Genomic DNA, 7,103 nt, shown 5'->3' with positions numbered 1-7,103 from the left:
GGTGCTAGTGTTTCCACAATTTCAAAGACTTTGTGTGATTTGCTAGGTTTCCATGATTTTAATGATTGCTCTTTAAACTTGCACCTTGCGGATTCCACTATTAAGAAATGTATGGGAAGAATTAATGATGTTCTTATTGTTTAAAATAGGAATTATGTGCCTGTAGATTTTATTTTTCTTGACATAGATTGCAATCCTTCGTGTCCTATTAGTCTTAGTAGACCTTTCCTTAGAACGATTGGTGCAATTATTGATATGAAGGAAGGGAATATTAGATTACAATTTCCGTTAAGTAAAGGTATGGAACACTTCCCTAGAAATAAAATTAAATTACCATATGAATCTATTATGAGAGCCACTTATGGATTGCCTACCAAATATGGCAATACCTAGATCTATCTTCGCTTTTATGCCTAGCTAGGGGCGTTAAACGATAACGCTTGTTGGGAGGCAACCCAAATTTATTTTTATTACTTGATTTTTGCTCCTGTTTAGTAATAAATAATTTATCTAGCCTCTGTTTTAGTTGTGTTTTTTGTGTTTAATTAGTGTTTGTGCCAAGTAGAGCCGTTGGGAAGACTTGGGGAAAGTCTTTTTGATCTTGCTGTAAAAAACAGAAAGTTTAGCGCTCACGAGAATTGCTGCCATTTTTATTTGAAAAGTGATATTTAGTGAATTATTTTTGGATATGATTAATAGATAAATTCCTCACGTCCAGAAATTTATTTTAGAATTTTTGGGGTTCCAGAAGTTTGCGTTAGCTATAGATTACTACAGACTGTTCTGTTTTTGACAGATTCTGTTTTTCGTGTGTTGTTTGTTTATTTTGATGAATCTATGGCTAATAAAATAGTTTATAAACCATAGAGAAGTTGGAATACAGTAGGTTGAACACCAATATAAGTAAATAATGAGTTCATTACAGTACCGTTTTGTTTTCTTTCGCTAACGGAGCTCACGAGATTTTCTATTTTGAGTTTTGTGTTGTGAAGTTTTCAAGTTTTGGGTAAAAGATTTGATGGATTATGAAACAAGGAGTGGCAAGAGCCTAAGCTTGGGGATTCCCATGGCACCCCAAGATAATATAAGGACACCTAAAAGCCAAAGCTTGGGGATGCCCCGGAAGGCATCCCCTCTTTCGTCTACTTCCATCGGTAACTTTACTTGGAGCTATATTTTTATTCACCACATGATATGTGTTTTGCTTGGAGCGTCTTGTATTATTTGAGTCTTTATTTGTTAGTTTGCCACAATCATCTTTCCTGTACACACCTTTTGAGAGAAACACACATGATTTGAAAATTATTAGAATACTCTATGTGCTTCACTTATATCTTTTGAGTTATATAGTTTTTGCTCTAGTACTTCACTTATATCTTTTAGAGCACAGTCGTGGATTTGTTTTATAGAAACTATTATTCTCTCATGCTTCACTTATATTATTTTGAGAGTCTTAAACAGCATGGTAATTTACTTAAACTGGGAAATTAATCCTAATATGCTAGGCATTCAAGATTAGTAAAAACAATTCTTATGGGTGTGCTGAATACTAAGAGAAGTTTGATACTTGATAATTGTTTTGAGATATGGAGATGGTGATATTAGAGTCATGCTAGTTGAGTAGTTGTGAAGTTGATAAATACTTGTGTTGAAGTTTGTGATTCCCGTAGCATGCACATATGGTGAACCGTTATGTGATGAAGTCGGAGCATGATTTATTTATTGATTGTCTTCCTTATGGGTGGCGGTCGGGGACGAGCGATGGTCTTTTCCTACCAATCTATCCCCCTAGGAGCATGCACGTAATACTTTGTTTCGATAACTAATAGATTTTTTCAATAAGTATGTGAGTTCTTTATGACTAATGTTGAGTCCATGGATTATACGCACTCTCACCCTTCCACCATTGCTAGCCTCTCTAATACCGCGCACCTTTCGCCGGTATCATACACCCACCATATACCTTCCTCAAAAAAGCCACCATACCTACCTATCATGGCATTTCCATAGCCATTCCGAGATATATTGACATGCAACTTTCCACCGTTCTGTTTACTATGACACGCTCCGTCATTGTCATTGCTTTGCATGATCATGTAGTTGACATTGTATTTGTGGCAAAGCCACCGTTCATAATTCTTTCATACATGTCACTCATGCATCATTGCACATCCCGGTACACTGCCGGAGGCATTCACATAGAGTCATATTTTGTTCTAAGTATTGTGTTGTAATTGTTGAGTTGTAAGTAAATAAAAGTGTGATGATCATCATTTTTAGAGCATTGTCCCAAGTGAGGAAAGGATGATGGAGACTATGATTCCCCCACAAGTCGGGATGAGACTCCAGACTAAAAAAAAGAGGCCATAAAAAAAGAGAAAAGGCCCAAAACAATGAGAGAAAAAGAGAGAAGTGACAATGCTACTATCCTTTTACCACACTTGTGCTTCAAAGTAGCACCATGATCTTCATGATAGAGAGTCTCCTATGATATCACTTTCATATACTAGTGGGAATTTTTCATTATAGAACTTGGCTTGTATATTCCAATGATGGGCTTCCTCAAAATGCCCTAGGTCGTCGTGAGCAAGCGAGTTGGATGCACACCCACTTAGTTCCTTTTGTTGAGCTTTCATATACTTATAGCTCTAGTGCATCCGTTGCATGGCAATCCCTACTCACTCACATTGATATCTATTAATGGGAATCTCCATAGCTCGTTAATATGCCTAGTGGTTGTGAGACTATCTTCTTCCTTTTTGTCTTCTCCACAACCACCATTCTATTCCACATATAGTGCTATGTCCATAGCTCACGCTCATGTATTGCATGAAGATTGAAAAAGTTTGAGAACACCAAAAGTATGAAACAATTGCTTGGCTTTTCATCGGGGTTGTGCATGATTTAAATACTTTGTGTGGTGAAGATAGAGCATAGCCAGACTATATGATTTTGTAGGGATAACTTTCTTTGGCCATGTTATTTTGAGAAGACATAATTGCTTAGTTAGCATGCTTGAAGTATTATTATTTTTATGTCAATATTAAACTTTTGTCTTGAATATTTCGGTTCTGAATATTCATACCACAATTAAGAGAATTACATTGAAATTATTCCAAGTAGCATTCCACATCAAAAATTCTGTTTTTATCATTTACCTACTCGAGGACGAGCAGGAATTAAGCTTGGGGATGCTTGATACGTCTCCAACGTATCTATAATTTTTTATTGTTCCATGTTATATTATATTTTGTTTTGGACACTATTGGGCTTTATTATACACTTTTATATTATTTTTGGGACTAACCTACTAACCAGAGGCCCAGCCCAGAATTGCTATTTTTTTGCCTATTTCAGAGTTTCGCAGAAAAAGAATATCAAACGGAGTCCAAACGGAATGAAACCTTCGGGAACGTGATCCAGAGGACTTGGACCCTACGTCAAGAAAGCAACCAGGAAGGCACGAGGTAGGGGACGCGCCTACCCCCCAGGTGCGTCCTCCACCCTGGTGGGGCCCATGTTGCTCCACCGACGTACTTCTTCCTCCTATATATACCTACGTACCACCAAACTACTAGATACAGAGCCAAAACCCTAATTCCATCGCCGCAACCTTCTGTACCCGTGAGATCCCATCTTGGGGCCTTTTCCGGAGCTCCACCGGAGGGGTCATCGATCACGAAGGGATTCTACATCAACACCATAGCCTCTCCGATGATGTGTGAGTAGTTTACCTCATACCTTCGGGTCCATAGTTATTAGCTAGATTGCTTTTTCTCTCTTTTTGGATCTCAATACAATGTTCTCCCCCTCTCTTGTGGAGATCTATTCGATGTAATCTTCTTTTGCGCTGTGTTTGTTGAGATCGATGAATTGTGGGTTTATGATCAAGTTTATCTATGAAGAATATTTGAATCTTCTCTGAATTCTTTTATGTATGATTGGTTATCTTTGCAAGTCTCTTTGAATTATTAGTTTGGTTTGGCCTACTAGATTGATCTTTCTTGCAATGGGAGAAGTGCTTAGCTTTGGGTTCAATCTTGCGGTGTCCTTTCCAAGTGACAGTAGGGGCAGCAAGACACGTATTGTATTGTTGCCGTCGAGGATAACAAGATGGGGTTTATATCATATTGCATGAGTTTATCCCTCTACATCATGTCATCTTGCTTAAAGCGTTACTCTGTTCCTTTGAACTTAATACTCTAGATGCATGTTGGATAGCGGTCGATGTGTGGAGCAATAGTAGTAGATGCAGGCAGGAGTCGGTCTACTTGTCTCGGACGTGATGCTTATATACATGATCATACCTAGATATTCTCATAACTATGCTCAATTCTGTCAATTGCTCAACAGTAATTTGTTTACCCATCGTAATACTTATGCTCTCGAGAGAAGCCACTAGTAAAACCTATGGCCCCCGTGTCTATTTTCCATCATATTGATCTCCCATCAACAAGCTATTTCTTTTATCGTTTTTATTTTGCTGCATTTACTTTGCATCTTTATCATAAAAATACCAAAAATATTATCTTATCATATCTATCAGATCTCACTTTCGTATGTGACCGTGAAGGGATTGACAACCCCTTTATTGCATTGGTTGCAAGGATTTTATTTGTTTGTGTTGGTGCGAGGGACTCGTGAGTGGCCTCCTACTGGATTGATACCTTGGTTCTCAAAAACTGAGGGAAATACATACGCTACTTTGCTGCATCACCCTTTCCTCTTCAAGGGAAAACTAACGCAGTGCTCGAGAGGTAGCACTCAGCCAGTGAGCATGTTCTTAGAATATCTGGATACTACAATCGCTTGAATCAAGTGGGAGTTAATCTTCCAGATAAGATAGTGACTGACAGAGTTCTCTAGTTACTAGAACTTCGTGGTGAACTATAATATGCAAGGGATGACGAAAAACGATTCCCAAGCTCTTCGCGATGCTGAAATCGGCGAAGGTATAAATCAAGAAAGAACATAAAGTGTTGATGATTAACAAGACCACTAGTTTCAATTAAAAGGACAAGGAAAAGAAAAGGAACTTCAAGAAGAATGACAAGCAAGTTTTCACTCTCGGGAAGAAGCCCAAAGATGGCCCCAAGCCTGAAACTGAGTGCTTCTACTACAAAGGAAATGGCCACTGGAAGCGGAACTGCCCCAAATACTTGGCGGATAAGAAGGATGGCAAAGTGAACAAAGGTATATTTGATATACATGTTATTGATGTGTATTTTACTAGTGTTCATAGTAACCCCATGGTGTTTGATACTGGTTCAGTTGCTAAGATTAGTAACTCGAAACTGGAGTTACAGAATGAACAGAAACTAGTTAAGGGCAAGGTGACGATGTGTGTTGGATGTGATTCTAAGGTTGATAAGATCACCATTGCACACTCCCTCTACCTTCGGGATTAGTGTTGAACCTAAATAAATGTTATTTGGTGTTTGCGTTGAGCATGAATATGATTGGATCATGTTTATTGTGATACGGTTATTCATTTAAGTCAGAGAATAATTGTTGTTCTGTTTACATGAATAAAACCTTCTATGGTCATACACCTAATGTAAATGGTTTATTGAATCTCGATCGTAGTGATACACATATTCACAATATTAATGCCAAAAGATGCAAGGTTGATAATGATAGTGCAACATATTTGTAGCACTGCCATTTAGGTCATATTAGTGTAAAGCGCATGAAGAAACTTCATGCAGATGGGCTTTCGGAATCACTTGATTATGAATCATTTTGATACTTGCGAACCATGCCTCATGGTCAAGATGACTAAAACTCTGTTCTCTGGAACAATGGAGCGAACTAATGACTTATTGGAAATAATACATACCGATGTATGCGGTCCAATGAGTGTTGAGGCACGCAACGGGTATTGTTATTTTCTGACCTTCACATATGATTTGAGCAGATATGGGTATATCTACTTAATGAAACACAAGTCTAAAACATTTGAAACATTCAAGGAATTTTAGAGTGAAGTGAAGAATCATCGTAACAAGAAAATAAAGTTCCTACGATCTGATCCTGGAGGTGAATATTTGAGTTACGAGTTTGGCCTTCATTTAAAACAATGTGGAATAGTTTCACAACTCACGTCACCTGGAACACCACAGCGTAATGGTGTGTCCGAACATCGTAACCGTACTTTATTAGGTATGGTGCGATCTATGCTGACTCTTACCGATTTACCACTATCATTTTGGGGTTATGCATTATAGACAACTACATTCACGTTAAATAGGGCACCATCTAAATCCATTGAGATGACACTGTGTGAACTATGGTTTGGCAAGGAACCAAAGCTGTGATTTCTTAAAGTTTGGGATTGCGATGCTTATGTGAAAAAGTTTCAAAATGGTAAGCTCAAACCCAAATCGGAGAAGTGCGTCTTCATAGGATACCCAAAAGAAACGGTTGGGTACACCTTCTATCACAGATCTGAAGGCAAGATTTTTGTTGCTAAGAATGGATACTTTCTAGAGAAGGAGTTTCTCTCAAAAGAAGTGAGTGGGAGGAAACTTCAGATCTAGTTACTTATTTTGAGAGAAACTCCTTCTCTAGAAAGTATCCATTCTTAGCAACAAAAATCTTGCCTTCGGATGACTACACCAACTAGAGAGGAAGCTAATGATAATGATCATGAAACTTCAGATCAAGTTACTACCGAACCTCGTAGATCAACCAGACCACGTTCCGCACCAGAGTGATACGGTAATCCTGTTCTGGAAGTCATGTTACTAGACCATGACAAACCTACGACCTATGAAGAAGCAATGATGAGCTCAAATTCCGATAAATGGCTTGAGGCCATGAAATCTGAGATAGGACCCATGTATGAGAACAAAGTATGGACTTTGGTTGGCTTGCCCAATGATCGGCAAGCCATTGAGAATAAATGGATCTTCAAGAGGAAGACGGACACCGATGGTAGTGTTACTATCTACAAAACTCAACTTGTTGCAAAAGGTCTCCGACAAGTTCAAGGTGTTGACTACGATGAGATTTTCTCACTCGCAGTGATGCTTAAGTCTGTCCGAATCATGTTAGCAATTGCCGCATTTTATGAAATCTGGCAAATGGATGTCAAAACTGTA

Source organism: Triticum aestivum, chromosome 5A, assembly GCF_018294505.1.
Source record: "Triticum aestivum cultivar Chinese Spring chromosome 5A, IWGSC CS RefSeq v2.1, whole genome shotgun sequence".
Taxonomy (NCBI): domain Eukaryota; kingdom Viridiplantae; phylum Streptophyta; class Magnoliopsida; order Poales; family Poaceae; genus Triticum; species Triticum aestivum.
Note: the sequence above shows the minus strand (reverse complement) of the source record.